Genomic DNA, 17,061 nt, shown 5'->3' with positions numbered 1-17,061 from the left:
CAACAGTTCCTGAAGCCCAAAGCACCCCTTGCACTTAGTTAGTGAGCCCATCAGTGCCCATTCAGGCTTAAGTCAATTTGAGTTGGGTTTTGTCACTCATAACGGATGGGTTCTGACCAATGAACCACATCATTGGGTTATTGTGAGGGTTAATTTAGGTAAAGAACCAAAAGCAAGTGTGAAGTGCTCACCTTGCAGAGTGCTCAGTAATCACCATCGAGGCTTACTGTTTGGGTCACAATTCACAGCTGTAGGATACATAACTAGCTGTATGAATACATAACAGGCTGTTTCTCACCTCCTGTGTGTAGTCTCCTATTACCCCACAAAGTGTTATATACCACCTTCACGATCCGGTAGTGACTCAAGCTCCCCTTCCCTCCCTCCCCATCTCCCTCCAAAACTTGTTACTCCTCTGTCCCCTGGGGCTCTCTTGAAGTGACGGTGACAGAAACAGAATGCAGTGACCTGAAGGATGTAACTGTGTTTAGATCTAATTTAAGAAGACCAGCTCCCTCCTACTCCATAGCAACTGATTCCCCATTACCTTTTTAACAGAGTGTATTAGTTATCTACTGCTGTATAACAAGTGAGCCCCAAACTTAGTAGCTTAAAACAACCAGAGATTTATTATCACCTGGCTTCTGTGGGTCAGGGATGCCGCAACAGCTTTCCTGGGTAGTTCTAGCTCAAGGTCTCTGAAGAGGCTGAAGGCAAGACATCAGCCAGAGAGCTACTTTCAGCTGAAGGCTTGACTGGGGTGGGAGGATCCACATCCAAGATGGCACACTCATATGGCTGTTGGAAGGAGACTTTAGGTCCTGGCCACATAAACCTCTCCACAGAGCTGCTGGAGTGTCCTCAGGCTATGACAGCTGGCTTTCCTCCGAGTGAGTGATCCAAGAGAGAGTCAGATGGAAGCTGCAGTATCTTTTATGACCTAGTCTTGGAAGTCACAAGCATCATTTCTGCAATATTCTTCTGACTATACAGTTCAGCCCTATTCAGCGTGCCAGGGGGCTACACGAGGATGTGACTACCAGGAGTCAGGGGCCATTGGGAGCCATCTGAGAGGTTGGCTGCCACGCTTGTGAGGGGAGCGGTGGTATTCTTAACTTTCATTCAAGTTTCTTCTTGGTCTGATGGGACTTCTCTTCACCAAGGATGCTCAGGATAACATGGCATCTTTGAGGCACCAAAAAACACCCCTTCCAACAACTTGTGCTTGAAAGAGCTTTTTTTTCAGAGCTTGCAAAGAGCTCCTTAAATAAACTAGTGAAATGACTAAACTAATTTGCTGGTCTGTAATTTCCTGGCATGTCTGGAGATTTCCTAATAAACAGTAGCTTCAGGCTGGCAACCTGCCAGCATTACAGCCCTCTCCTGAGTGACAAACAAGGGATGTGTAAAGCCGTCTCAGAGGGTTGGGGAGGTTGGTACATCACAGGGGAAAGTGCTGGACCCAGAGGCTGGATGTTTGGCTTTGAGAGCCGGCCCTGCCTCTTACCTACCTTCATATTCCGAAGGTATAAAAGTGGTGATAACCCTGGTCCTCCCTGACTCACAGGGCTATATTACTTGGTGTGAATGAGCTGATGTAGCATTTCCAAGAGGCGGGTCCATGGGACGCTAGCAGCATGGGCTGTTAACCCCAAAAGGCGCTCTGTGCTGGAGTGAGCGTGGGTTCCCGTGTTAAGCAAATTCCAGCCATTTCCCACCTTCCTTGACGGCAGGCACTGCCAGCTTCGTGGGCTTCCTGCCAGGGCAGCCATGCGGGGCCCCGAGCTCAGAAGGGCCCTGTTGTTGCTGTCTTGAAAATCTTAATACTTTAAAAAAAAACTTGTATTGGAGTCCAGTTGATTTACAATGTCGTGTTAGTTTCAAGTGTACAGCAAAGTGAATCAGTTATACATAGACATATATCCACTCTTTTTTTTTTTTTAGATTCTTTTCCCATATAGGTCATTCATTACAGAGTATTGAGTAGAGTTCCCTGTGCTCTACAGCAGGCTCTTATTAGTTATCTATTTTATGTGTAGTAGTGTGGATACGTCAGTCCCAATCTCCCAATCTATCCCTCCCCACCCTGCCTCTCCCCTGGTAACAAGTTCGTTCTCCACATCCGTGACTCCATTTCTGTGCTGCAAACAAGTTCATTTGTACCCTTTTTTTTTTTTTTAATCTTTGAAGTTGTGTTTTATAAGTGACAATTGATGGGACAATAGAGCTTTTGCCGGGCAATGGGTGTCTCGACTCCCAGGAGCCCCCTTCTCATTGTATCCTAAAGGTGGGCTCTTGACTGCCTGTTTCTCTTTCCTGCTGCCCACCGGCTCCCCCTGCCCTGCCCAGAGACACATCACTAGGGCACCCAGATCACGGAGCTCAGGACGGAGACTGGTTCACATTGGAGGGGTGGACTGGTCTGCTGTCACCCTCTGCCACCTGCATGCATGCTTGGGCCTGGGTGCTTGTGAGGGGGAGGGCTGGGGTCCAGTGCCCGTCCCACGGTGTCGCAGGGCAAGGCGGCAGCTCCCCCGACGCTGGGCTGGCAGTGCCACGGCACGCTGGGCAGACAGTTTGGTGGGGGCCTCTCGCCTCCCTCTGACCCAGGTACCAAGGAGGCTGTAATCCCTTGGGGATCACCCATTTGCTGTGAGTCGGGGCACCTATGGGAAGAGAAGGTGAATTTCCGCCCTCTGCCCCCACCCACCAGGGCTGTGCATTCTCCCTTTGCTTGGCGTCCCACCTGTGGGACTTGTCAGATCCTGTAACATAAAGGGCACCACGCCCTAGTGGGTCAGGGCGCAGACTGGGGAGCCGCACTGTCTGGGTTTGGGTTGCGTCTCACCGGTGTTGTCACCTTGGCCCATTTACCTACCCTTTCTGTGCCTCTGTTTCCTCATCTCTAAGATAATGATCATGTAGTTACGACCTCACAGGTTGTTGTGTGGATTCAATGAGGTAGTACATGCCGAGCACCTAGACTAGTGCCCCCCGTGCATTGAGTATTTAATATTTGTTTTCCCCAAAGGACTTCGGCACTCCTGGGGCAGGGGCGTCACCTGTACCGTCCATTGCTGCGGTCCTGGTACCCAGCGCCATACCCAGAACAGATGCGATGGATGGACACTGGTCGAAGGAAAGAATCTCCAAGAGGGGCTTTCCACGGAACCCTCACCCTATCTTCTTTTTTCTAGAGACTCTTACACAATCAGCATTCCACAGAGCGCACATTTAGGAAACACCAGGCTCACCTCCGTGAAGTGACGCACCCACAGGTGCAGGGGGCAGTTAACACACACAGCTCTCTGCAGGGTCCTTTCCCCTCCTCTTGGTCCTTTGAGACACTGTCTCATCCATCTGTCTCCTTTAGGGTCGTCTGACACTGGGGATGGAGCACACGGACACCCCAGAGACTCTTGCCCGCCTCCCGTCTGGGCCCATCTCTCCCTGCCCCCCAATAACTCACTCCTCCTCCCCAGCCTTCCCCGTCCTTAATTGGGCCAATCTGTCCCCCTGACACCACGCTCTGCTTTGTTTTCTCCGCAAAGCCCTCTCTTGGCACTTGACGGATTCTCAACTGTCGCGAGCACATTTTTCAATTTGTGCTTTTCCGGTGATTTCCCAGCCAGGTTTCAGCTTTTTAAACGCTACTTAGTTTTATAATTTCCCAATGATTTTCCTCACCTGCCATGATTCCTCTCCATCGCCACTCCCCAGCTTCCTTCCTGGGGCACCAAAGCCGTGCAGGTGACCCTCAAAGGAAGCCTGACTTATTCAGCCATGGGGACCATCACTGTCCTAATTCGGGCTCCTCCAAAAGCTGGTCCTGAGAGAAGGGCACGGAGACAGTAGTTGATTTGGAAAGTGATCCAGGAAGCAGGAGTGAGGGAAGGTGAGAGAGGGAAGGGAGAAGGGCCCAGAACGGCCACCTTATCTTCTGGGTACCCACTGGGTGACCTGCAGGGAACTCTAGGAACGGACTGGACCTTTGTGTTGTCCCACTGGAGGGTGGGGAGGCTGAACATTTAGCGACTGGCTGCCACCCCCATTGTTGGAGGGGTGTCCCTGGGAAAACGAACTTCCCTGCCTTTCTATCTGAGCCTGTGCAACCAAGCGGCCCTTCCTGGCTCTGGAGGAAACCTGAGTAGCGCTAGAGGTGGAGTTTGGGAAACATCTGTGGAAATTTCCATCAGAGCTCGTGTGACTTATGCACACAGACGTTCACTCCGGCCAGTTACACATCCACGACACCCGGGAGTTGGGACTTTCTCTTGGGCTGTGAACTCTTTCATTTCTTTGTCTTCTTTTTAAGCCTCTAATTATAAAGGCATTTTGCTGCCTTTGGGACAGGCTTTAGGTGGTTGGTGCCCCTACCAGAGGGACCTTGGGTCCGCAGTAAGAAAGGACATTCAGCCAGGCAGCTCTTGTCCCTTAATGACACTTGGCTGGAGCCCATAGGGTCCTGTTCACGTTGGATGTAGAAAGGTCCAGTTTAAAAGCCTAGCCTCGGGCTTCCCTGGTGGCGCAATGGTTAAGAATCCGCCTGCCAGTGCAGGGAACACGGGTTCGAGCCCTGGCCGGGGAAGATCCCACATGCCGCGGAGCAACTAAGCCCGTGCGCCACAACTACTGAGCCTGCGCTCTAGAGCCCGCGGGCCACAACTACTGAGCCCACGCGCCGCAACTACTGAAGTCCGCGTGCCTAGAGCCCATGCTCCGCAAAGAGAAGCCATCGCAACGAGAAGCGCGCGCACCGCAACAGAGTAGCCCCCGCTCGCGCGCACGCGCAGCAACGAAGACCCAATGCAGCCAAAAATTAATTAATTAATTAAAAAAAAAATCCTAGCCTCATCACCTCCCTCTGTCCTGCTCAGCTTTGACTTGGCCTGAGGCGTTGCAGTGAGGAGGGAGCTGGGTCCACTCTAAGGATCCCTCCGCCTGCTCCCCCTCCCTCCTCCCCTCCGCTCTCCTCTGGGCTGCAGAAGACAACGTGAAGGGTGTTCCCTGGAGTTTACAATGGGGCCAGGTGCTGAGACAGGGAGAGGGGTCTGGAGAAAGGGAAGGCGCCTGTCCTTACTCAGCAGGAACTGCAGGAGTCCCCTCTCAGCCAACACCAGCTGTCTGCGTGCTCCCTCTGCGCGATGAGCTCCAAATGGGTCCATTCGTGACTTTTGTGAAGCGCGTCTGGGTGCGCGTGGGCAGAGTGGGATGTGGGGAACGTCCCCTCAATGCACAGATCTCCTTTGTAGGAGAACCACCACTGCTTGACCTCTCCTGACTCCCCCTCAGCAGAATCCCCCCAGCCGCCGGCTCCTGGGGTCTTCTTGCCTGGGGCCACCTTCCTGGTTGAGGCTGAAGCCTATGGGGTCCTCTCTGCCTGAGGCGGACTCCCTGCCCCATCCCTTTTAGTGGTGGGATGGTTGACTTTTCCTCTCTCTCCCTCACTGTCTCCAACCCTCTCCTGACCCTTCTAGAATCGGCCTGAAATTCCTGTTGCTCACGAGGGTCCAACCAGGAAAAGAGACGCCCGGCTCCCCGTGCAAGCCCCCTTAGTCTCTAAGCTCCTCTCCCAGAACATTCCTTCCTTGACTCAGAGAAGGAGACTCACCTCTCTCCCCCGGAAGTCACAGCCCTGCTCAGATCCCCATGTTTGTTTGTGCAGGTTGGAGGGAAGGAAGGAAGGAAGGAATGGTGGTTGGGCCAGTTTGGGTATCGCTTCGTCTGCCTGAATGCACTCTGGCTGCTTTGTGGCTCCCTTAGGAAAGAGGTTCTCACCTTGGGTGGGAGCACTGCTTTTTGTATTCACCAATCTCTAAGTGAAAGTTGGCATTTCTTCCTGTTCAAAATGTAGACATCAAATCCCACAGTATTAGTCGTGCCTGTGACTTTGTCATCCATCAGAATCAGAGATATTTTCATATCACACGACAGTTGTCACAGGTATCTGAAAATGACATTTTATGCTCATCTCCATTTAAAGATTACGGTCGTAATTAGATCCGCTGCTAGATCTTGTTTTTTAATGTGTTAATAAAGTAGCACCAGTATTACTATATCATAAATTTGTTTAATATTTTGAGAGCCACATAACTGGTTTTCTCTGTAGTTCCATGTATTTTATTTTGTGCATTTGAAAGCATTATTCTAAAAAGAGGTCCATCACTTCACTGGATGCCAACACGGGAAAGGTCAGAACCTTGCTCTGGAACATGTGGGTTCTTTGTGTCTTAGGTCTAGTTTGGGGGCTTGGAATGCTAGGACTGGCATATCCCTCTAGATCATTTTCTACTCTGGCTTTCTTTTTAATTAGGATCCTGTTGTCCTCATTCGGGGCCAATAGGAGCTGACATGTGTTAAGCGTTTCCTCTGTACAAGCATAGTGCAAAGCACTTTACATACACTGGCTCATTTAATTCTCATTTTTTATGGAGGCACAGAGAGGTTAAGTGACTTGCCCAAGGTCACACAGCTAGTAACTGGGGGAGCTGGGATTTGAACCTGAGTAGTCTGACTCCAGAGCACACATTCTTAAACCTGTTGATTGCAAACCAGGTAAGAGATGGCTAGTTTTCCAAAAAGCCCATGTTCCTGGCTTTTAATGGTGTGGGCCCAGCTAGTACACTCTTAATCACTGCGGTGTACAGCTCAATACCCTTTTGAGCTCCCCAACTGAGAAACAAACATTGAACCACAGCGCCCTCTGGCTTACGTAGCAATCTGATCCCTCACTCTAGAGTCAAGTTGGCCCAAAGAAATTTAAGACGAACCTTTATTAGGCACCCACTATGTGGCAAACCCTGTGTCAGGCCCTGGGGATACGAGTAGAATAGGTATAGCTTGCACCCTCCAGGAATTACTGTCAATTCAAGAAAGACACACCCAGAAGCTGTGTTGGCTTAAGGAGAGCCAAGCTCTAGTGAAGGGTGTGGACACAGAGACCCGTGGATGCTGTGGGGTAAGAGATTGTCACAAGATCAGGAAAAGCCCTCCTGCACCTCCCTTGAGGCGCCCTACCCTGATGCCACCTTGGGCTCCCTTGCCTGGCCCAAGTGCCAAGATTGCCTTTGGTCCTTCCTCCCACTGAAACGTGTGTTATCTTCCTTCCTTTTCCCGCTGTAGGCTCCCAGATGGCTGCCTAGCTAATCTCAGAGCCTCATTCAAAGTCAAGGGTCAATGACTCCTGAATTTTAACAAGAGTTTTCAGTGCTGTAAACCAGGGATCACCAGCACGAGCAGCAGAGGGTCAGGCTGATAACGTCAGTGAACTAAGCAGGCCTGTATGTGCGTGTTAAACATGCAGGAATATTCTTCACTCCCACAAAGATACCCTCACCTATATTTTTTCTAAACCACATTGTCTTCTGGAACTATTGTTCCCTTTTCCTTTCACTTTTAATAGAGATCAAATACAGATAAATATTTCTCTACCAGGAGAAAAACGACAGTGCAGCATGGTGATAAATGCTAATAGTCACATGGAAAACTAAGGGGACTGGTGACTTGGGCTGCCCCAGAAACAGACTCTGAGAGTAAGATTTGATGCAATTAGTTTATTTGGAAGGTGATCCTGGGAAACATTGGGAGGGAACTAGAAACCAGGACAGGGAAAGGAAGGCAGCCTGTCAGTAAAGGATACCTTGTGGGGTGAGCTGCCACTGTGGGCAGCTGGGACTTGAACTCTGCAAGCAAGTGTAGAAGCTGCCCTTCAGCTAGCCCATCTGAGGACTAGGCAGCTGGGGTATTTATACATCAACTTCCATCAGTTGTTGGTTAGGGGTTGTCGGCAGGTGGTAGAGCTTTAATTCTCTGGCCCGTCTGGCTGAGTAGGCTCCAGGGGGCCAGAGAAAGCCCTCAGGCAAAGGAACACGGGTTCTGGGGATTGGAAGTCAGGCCATTGGACCCCAAGCTAGTAAGACCCGAGGGTGCAGCCGGCATTGACCGTGGTGAACTGAAGCATGCTTGCAGCTGAATTCTGCCAAGAAAGAATGTGGTCCCAGGGTTGCTAGACCTTCTGATTTCCCAAGAAAAGCTGGACATTTAGATTTTTATGTGAAATTTCTCAATTTGTAAATGTTGACAACAAACCTAAAATTTTATTTTATTTTTATTTATTTTGTTTAGTATAATTGCTTTACAATGTTGTCTTAGTTTCTGCTGTACAGTGAAGTGAATCAGCTATATGTATACCTATATCCCCTCCCTGTTGGACCTCCCTCCCTCCCCCACTCCTATCAAACCTAAAATTTTTTAAATATACTGTAGAAGCTAACCAAAGCATGTCTGTGGGCTGTATCCAGTTTACAAGCAGCCTGATTATGAAGTCGGATCCATCCTAATGGCTGATCTTGGCTCCAGACCATTTTTGCTCAAGGCAGGTTCCAAAGATGAGTTCTCACAAGGATAGTAATACGTATTAGTTAGGGAGTAGGTTGAATTGGTGTAATAGAGAGACACTATAGTACAGTGTTGGTGACCAGATAGAAGTGTGTTTCTTTTTTATGTGAAGTCTGGAGGTAGGTGGATGGTCCAGGACGACTCTCCTGCCTGAGGTTGTCCAGGGACCCAGGTTCCTTCTATCTTGTTGCTCACAGTGTTGTCTTTATCCATGTGGTCAGGGCTGGCTCACTAGTTCCTTGTCCACCTTCCAGTTAACAGCAAAGGGGAAAGAGAAGTTCAGTCAGTTCCAGTAATTGGTAATTGCACCATTCACTTCCTCTCACATCCCACTGGTGAGAACTTAGTCACATGGTCACTTAGTCACATGGTGACTAAGTCTAGCTACAAGGGATGCTGCAGAATGTAGTCTCTCTCTCTCTCGTTGGCTGTATGTTCAGCTTAAACTTGGTGTGTGTGTGAAAATTATATTTTTATAGAATTAGGGAAGGGCTGATATTAGGGGACAGTGAGAAGCCTTTGCCACAGTAAAGGAAGGGTCTAGAAAAAAGGATGGGATTCAAACCTGAGGCAGGACCGACCTGAGAAAGATTCTTTCTTCTCACAAGAATTAAGAAAGCCTGGCTTTCCTCTCTTTGTTTTGCACTGTTCAGTCATGAAAACTTAATATGAGAAAGCTTTCAAAAACCTTAACAGAAGATTTGCCCAAACCCAAACCTCGAAAAAGTCAGTTACAACGAGAAAGAAGTAAACACAATAAACACCCACGAGACACAAGGTATTTTCACATATGTGGTCTCATATAATCTTCACAAGTATCCTATGAAGTAGGTATTATTATTCCCCCATTTCTCAAAAGAAGAACTGAGGATAAGACAAACAGGTTGACATTCAAGCTCTGTAACTCGGGTCAGGGCATGGGCACTGGCCAGTCAGAGCTGCCATACGGGTTTGTCCCATCAGAGAAGTGAAGGGCCTCGGCCAGGATTTGAAATGAGGCTCATGTGACTGCAAAGCTTACATGCTTTTCACTGCAATCTGATTTCCTTATGCCAGCTGCTTCTGCAGAGACAGCGACACCAAATCTACTGGGTTGTTGAGACGGTAAACAAACCATGATGGATGAATCTCCTCTCCTCATATGAATGCCTTATTGTTGTTATTCTTCATGCCCTGACAGAGTATTTACAGCCTCTCCTGTGGCTCTGCTTCTATCTGGTGGAGTAAGGAAGGTCAGAACTCCCAGACCTAGCGGAAAGTTACAGCTGGGATTTGAGTCAATGACGACTTGAAGACTCGGCAAGTGGCCCTTGGCATTACTGTTAACCTGGTCAAGGCCATGAACGCTCCTGTCTTTAATTGGCTTGTTCTGTGATATACTGTTGTCCCAGAAATACCCATATGGGTGTACCCCATATATAAGCCTACTCTATGAAAACTGAGACTCGAAAAGATAAATGGGAGATAATTATTTAACCACAAGAGACTTTGTTTTGCAGACTGGCATTTCGGTATAGCTCGTCTCAAAATAACCCTGGAAATTTGATTCTGGAAGAAAGGGAGGGATAGATACAAAGATGTGTGGGTTCCCTCCCGGTCCATTTGGGAATGTTCTGGAATAGATTAGATTTCAAGAACTCTGTAATGATGTGTCAGAGAGAACTTGTGAAATCTGAATTGGGTTGGGGTGGTTTGTGGTGGACCCATTTGGGGTGCCTGCCAAGCCCTGTCTCTCATCTGAGAATCTAGTCACCCACAACCCCACTGGAAGAAAGAGGGGGTCTAAGCAGCCATGCCTATGCCAAGACACCCGCACACCCCACCCCTTACCACTAACTGGATCAAAGGTAAGCTCCTGACCCAGGTATCAATCCATGAGCCAACCAGCCTCTGCCTTTCAGACAGGGCCTGGCTACCTTGATTTCCTGTTGTTGGGTGTCCATGGGATTGCCTGCTGCATCCTTAGAATAAGCATGGTCAAAGCTCCCACTCAGTGGGGATTCCAAACTGGTCCCAGCTTATCCAGCGTGGTCAGGAGTGAGATCTTCTACCGTCTGCTCTCAATGGGTCCAGTGGTCTCCATGGGCCCTTCTGTCCTGGGAGGCTTTTGTCCTGGCCATTGGATGGGGGAAGGGTGTTATCCATGGGACACATCACTGCAAACTGGATGACTGATGGGGTTTGGTGGGCCTTGCCAGATAAGAGAGTAGCCTTGATGTCAACTCAAGGAACTCCCAGCTCCTTGGTGCAACACTGGGGGAGGCTGTGATCTTTATCCTCCCACTGTGATGCCCTGAGTGTAAGCTGTCTTTGCTTTGTTTCCCCATGGAGTAACCTCACTTCTTGCTGAGTTACACTGGGGGTGGAGATGGGGAACGAAGTCCTCTGGATGCAGCAGAGAAATTTGATGAGTATGAAAGGGCTGGGTGAACCCACTGTTAATGCCTCATATGTTACCCCACCCCGCTAGCTTGGGTGAATTTCTATTCCTTGCAACCAAACGTGTCATGCAACATACCGACACAATAATCTGCCCCTCGCCTGTCCCTCCCTTCCCTTCTGACTTTCTACAGGAAGTAGAAACCCTATCTGGCTACCCAGGAGTCTTGGAAACGTCATATCCAGAGTTACTGCATTGCCCAATCAAAATCCATCAGGCCTTGAAGTTTAGCAATTGTCCCTGTATATTCAAAGGTCTTTATAGAAACAACAAACTTGCATTCCAATATCATGGGAGTTTCTTGTAAAGGAAGTTGGCCATCTCCTTGACCACTTTACCTGATCCCTTCCTCCTTTTTAATCCCATCTGGATGAACTGTGCCTGTTCTTTCTCCTTCCGTTAACTGTATGCATCGTGCGGGCTTTGTCGGTACTTTCTATGTGCCAGTCACTGTGCTAAATGATTTACAGATACCATGCTGTTTAACTGTCCCAACCCCCGTGCGGTAGCTCCTAACGCTTATCCCCATTTTATGGATGGGGAAATTGAGAGGCTAAGTTACCCATCTGACTCCATTGCCCTGGAGTTTCCCCCCTGCTTTACTGTCCCTCCTGCTTCCCTGGAGTGATAGTAAAATTTCCTCCTGCAGTTTTCAGTGGCTGCGGGGGAGAAGGCCCAGGTGTCCTGCCTGGCGGCAAGGCCCCCGGAACTTGGCTTTTCTCCTTCCGCCTTCCCTGCCAGCCCAGCTGCCAACTTGGAACATAGCCCTTTCCAAGAAAGCCCAGGAGAGAAGCCAAATGTTGACTCACCTGCCAGACACAGGGATGCTGCAGCCAAGGCGCCTCAGGGCCCGTGCGGGAGGACTGGCAGGCAGGCCCCTTGTGAGGCCCGGAGGCCTGGCTCCCTCGGGCAGCTTCAAGGGGCCGGGCCTCCTTCCCTGAGCGCTCAGGTTCCAGAGGCTAAAGAGATCCAGATGGGCTTGTCCCCGGCCCCTCCCGCTCCATCCTGCAGCCCTGAAGTCTCTGAAGGACACTGTCTCCGCCACACTTCCCCTTGGGTGGCAGGCAGGATTCTAAGAAAGCCCCCAGGATTCTCTGCCCCTGCCTGCTCCCCAGGGTGCACTCCCTGTACACTCCCCGAGGCTGAGAATGCGACGGATTTTACTCCCATGAGTAGGTTATGTTACAAGATACCCTTGACCTTAAGAAAGGGAGATGATCCACCTGGGCCTGATCTAATCACAAGCACCCTTTAAAGGCAGAGTTTTCTCTGGCTGGTGGCAAGTGAGAGGTGCAAAGCGGGAGGATTTGACCCAGCCTTTGTGGCTTGAAGATGAAGGAAGCCCCACGGCAAGGAATGTGAGCAGCTTCTAGAAGCTCAGAGTGGCCCTCAGCTGGCAGCCAGCAAGGAAACAGGGACCTCAGGCCTACAACTGCATGGAATTGAATCCCCCCCAATGAGGAAATGACCTTGGAATTCAATTCTTCCTTAGAGCCTCAGACAAGAACCCAGCCCAGCAAGCACCTGGACCTCAGCTTTCTGGTACCCTGAGCAGACAACCCGCTAGGCTTGCGACCTACAGAGCTGGGCTCGCGGGTGTTGCTTCAGGCTGCTTAGCTTGTGGAAATTTGTTACGTGGCAGTTGAAAACGACTACACCTTGGATACCTAATGCATCTTTTTTTTTTTTTTTCCTTTTGGCCGTGCTGTGCAGCACGCGGGATCTTAGTCCTCAGACCAGGGATGGAACCCGCGCCCCCTGCAGTGGAAGCACAGAGTCTTAACCACTGGACCGCCAGGGAAGTCCCCTAATAGCATCTTAACCCTAACGTGTTCAGCTGTTCCCTCAAACCTACTCCTCGAAGTCCACCCCATCTGGTTCATTACAACTCGCTTCTTCTTGGCTCGGGTCCAAAATCTTAAAGTCAGCCTTGACTCCTGTCTTTCTTGTAGATCCTACATTGGATCCCTCAGCACATTCTTTCCACTCTCCCTTCTTAATGTATCCAGATTTTGACCACGTTTCACCACCCGCATTGCCCTGTCCCTCCTCCTTTCATGAACTCCCTGACAGCTCTGTAGTTTATTACAGGGGAGCTGGGGTCCGTGTACCTCCCAGACAGGAGCGGGAGGGTGCTCCCGGGCTGTGATTGGCTGCCCTCTTCTTTGGCTTCCGTGTGGACCTGTCGGGGCGGCTGATAAATCCAGATACAGACACAAAGCCGAGGATGGCAGAAGAGGGGCATCCGCACGGAGACCTAACAGGGAGCAGACAGCATTCAGACTCTGGCCGCCCTTGGCCTTGGGATCTCTCCGAGCCGGCTGCCCTGCCCGGCTGCACGTAGGACACAGCTGTCTCCTGAGAGGAGTTCCCAAGCCTGCTGCAGGACGGCTTCTGCTCAGAAGTCACGCTGTGGAATACTTTTCGGAGATGGGGGTTTTATTTATTGTTCAAAGTTTTGAGCCAACAGCGAAAGCTTATGGTTGATGATGACTGGGGAATTCCCCGGAGGCCCAGAAGAACTCGCTGGCAACCAGGCTCCCGGTTGAGATTTAGAGCTTTCAAGTCGGCCAACGTGTGAGTCCAGCTCATCCTTCCTAACTGGGTTTCCTGGGGCCACCGTTTCCTCAGTGAAGATGAAATGAGATCAGTTTTCTTTCTGGTCAGACATTTAGCACAGTACCTGGCATCCAGTAAGTTCTCATTGCACGGTGGCGGTTATGCTATGTTGTCTGTAATTTACTTCTGAAGCTAAAGCATAGATAATATGCTGCGTGTGCCTACGTGTGTGTGTGCGCGCGCGCGCGCGTGCACGTGTGTGTGCTTTCATCCACACTGTAGGGGCAGTTATCTAACATTTGAAAGATCACAGCCCCACACTCCAGAGGAAGTTTCCCTAAGTGCTTCAATTATCTGGCTTAGCTCGGCGCCCACGGGTGTGTTAATTAGCATAATGGATTTCTAAAATGGTTTTTCATTGATGAAAATAATGGTGTTTGAGAAAGGTAGATGGCTAGACATATTTCATGATGCACCAGCCTTGTCTGAACTCTGCAAATGAATTGAGCGAGACCAGTTGCTCGTTCTCTTGGAAAGGCCCTGAGCTCTGAAGTCCAATCAGTCCTGAGTCTAGATATTAAAGGATTGATTTTATCACCTACCTGACTGGGTTAGCTAAATACTGCACTGACGGTATTGTCACATCCACCTCAGATGAACTTTTCATGAAAGAGGCTGTCCAAGTATCTAAAAGGGCAGATCGCTGAGGGGTCCCCAGACTCACGGGATGGGCTGAGTGGGTGTGGATATGCCTGCTCGCTTATAACTGTTTCCTTGCTGGTGGAATTCAGGCTGAGATGGGCTCTCTCTGTATCATACCATCCGGTTTGGAGGTAGGGGAGGAAACCTGTAGCCTTCATAGCTTTCTGACTTTGGGAGGATGGGGAAGCTATCATCAAACACCTTATAATTTGAATAGTCAAATTGCTTAGGACAGTTTGCAACAATTGCTTTCAAATAAGTAAGAGAATTACAGTGGAATCAAGGAATAACTGGTTTCCTCTAGCTTAGGAAAGACATGTTATGACAGGAAGTGAGAAAATTGTGAGAATAACACTCTGTATAGCATGTCCTGGGGTGGAGTTCTAGTGCTATTTTTTTAGACGCAGGTCAAACTTAGAAGGGGTGGGTGTGTGTGTGTGGTGTGTGTGTGTGTGGTGTGTGTGTGTGTAGACGAACAGAGGAGCAGGTAGAAGGTAAGAGGTGAGGAAGGTGAGTGGGGAATTCTGGTACCGTTTTTCTCCCAGGAAAAGAAAGGAAATGTCATGGAACTTTCCAGAAGTGACATGGCTGAGTGTGATGAGCTAGAGTTTGGGCCTCAGATCAGGATTTGAATGCGGCCTCTCTTTCTTTCTAAGTGATCTTGGGCAAATTTCTTAGTCTCTCTGAATCTGCTTCATCATCTACAAAATGGATATAAGAATACTTTCCTCCGAGTTGTAATTAAGGCAAAGGGACTTGAAACCACTTAGCAAAACGTCAGGCACAGAGTGGGCCTTCGGTAAAGAGTTGCCTCCCTGAAGATTTACAGGGTATCGGGGGCTGTGCCGACGGTATCCAGGTTACAGCCACCAACAGGCATATAGGTTTCCCAGAGTTTACAACCCAGCAGTGAGGATGAACTTCACGAAGTCATCTCGTGAGAATCCCCCAGCGTGGCTTAAAAATACAGGTGATGATGAGTGCTGTCCAGGCCTCCTGAGCCAGAGGCTCAGTGGGTGGGGCTGGAACCCATTTTTAAGAAACTCCCCAGGTAATTCTGATGGGCTGCCAGGTTGGGGAACCGCTGAATTAAACACTCCAATTCTCTAGGGTAGCTTCCAGTTTGGCAAAGCTTCCATCTCCCTTCAAAGGCTCCCTGGCTGAGAGTCTGACCTGAGTGCATCCATATTAGTGGGAGGCACCACCCACTTCACAGCCTGAACCACTCCACGGCGATGGAGGCGGGAGAGTTACCCGTTGTTTGGCTTGTTTTGTGGACAGTACTCATGTATCATCATCAGAAACATCAAAGACTTGGCTGAGCATGGAATTGACAGGCTATAACTTGAGCTATGCAGCCTTCGGTGTCTAAACCCTGTTAACCTGAGGAAGGCCCTGCTTTTCAGATCAGTACCTAAAAACAATGAAAATCTGGTCTGGATGCTGCTACTGTCTGCATGTGACTTTGGGATCATTTTTCCTACTCTCTCACCTCCTTGAAATCATTATTTTTTGCTAAAAAATAATTCATATTCACCGTTGAAAATGAAGGAAATATAGCATTGACACAGAAACCAGACTAAAAAAATACTGGGGATCCAGCCCCCGCAAGATAACTGCCATGAATATCTTTGGTATATTCCCTTCTAGTCTTTTTTCAATGTACATGAATACAGGGGTTTTTTTCTCCACAAAAATCAAGATAGCACTGTTCGTGCTGTTTTTGGCCTGCTCTTTTCATTTCAGAATGCATTTTAAAGTAAAAAGTTAACGATAATTCTTTTATGCCATTAAATAATCTACAACAGTGGTTTTCACACTGGGTCCAACAAAAACCTCAAGGTTCTTAGGAAGTACCTAGTGGTTACCTGAGGTAGGGGAAGAGAATGGGGGGCTGGCGGGGGAGGCCCCGGCACCCTGTTTGAGTCACAGCAGCGCCACTTGCACCTGGTGGTAACTGCAGGAGTCAGGTAGGGATTCCATCACAAAAAGATTCGGAGGCTTAAAAAAAAAAAAAAAACTCTTGCTCTAAGTCATTATAAAAAAAATTTTTTTAAACCTAGTTTCTTTCCTTCTTTTAAAAAAATTTAAATGGAAATGACCCTTTAAAAATTATAAAACACATATCTGCTACTAGTTTTAAAAAACCCAAGTTTTTATTGTGTATTAAAAAAAATAGACAAATGCTATATGTTTTTCGTAAAAAATCAAATACAGATTTGGCGAAAAACCCATCCTCATTCACTCCCACCCCCAAACACCCAAGGAGCCCAGCACTACCCCACTGCCCTACTTTAGAGAGCTCTGTTCCCAAAGGATACCCAGTTAAGATGCATGTCTCATTCCAGACTCTTCTCTGCATATGGATTGCCTTGGATTGAGGACCACAGAAGCCAAGCCTGAGACTAGGATTTGAGCACAAGTGATTTATTTGAGGGGTAAGGTGATCAACTCTCCTGTTTTGTCTGGGGCTGGGAGGTTTCCCAATGATGTCACCCTGTAAAGGGGGGATGTCAGGAAGCACTGATAGAGGGGTGAGGCCATGACATAGGAAGGAAGGGCAGCTGACAAGGAACAGGTTAGCCCTGGGGACAGCTGGGGCTCCGGAAGGTTTGGGACTTCTGGGCAGTGCTGTAGAACGTCCCTCAGATTGACCCCGCTTGCAGAGCTTTTATCCACCAACACGGGTCCCTCACTGGTGGATACTGAGGGTACCGCCTCTTTGACTCCAGGCCTGACCACCTCCTGCAGCCCAGTAAAAGCCCAGGGCAGAGAGACAGCAGCAGGAAGGCCGCGGAGCAGGGGCAGAGCACCAGGGCATCGGCTATGGGAATAGTGCTGTACACACATTTTCTAAAAGTAAAAATAGGATCAGTCCATTCCTGCTTTACCGGCACCTTGATTTATGTAAGGTGTCGAAAGGAAAGCCATTAGAAGGCTGCAGGCACTTCAAGGAATCAGGG

The sequence above is a fragment of the Balaenoptera ricei genome, chromosome 11 (genome assembly GCF_028023285.1).
Source record: "Balaenoptera ricei isolate mBalRic1 chromosome 11, mBalRic1.hap2, whole genome shotgun sequence".
Classification (NCBI taxonomy): domain Eukaryota; kingdom Metazoa; phylum Chordata; class Mammalia; order Artiodactyla; family Balaenopteridae; genus Balaenoptera; species Balaenoptera ricei.
The sequence above is the reverse complement of the archived record's forward strand: the minus strand, read 5'-3'. Positions refer to the sequence as shown.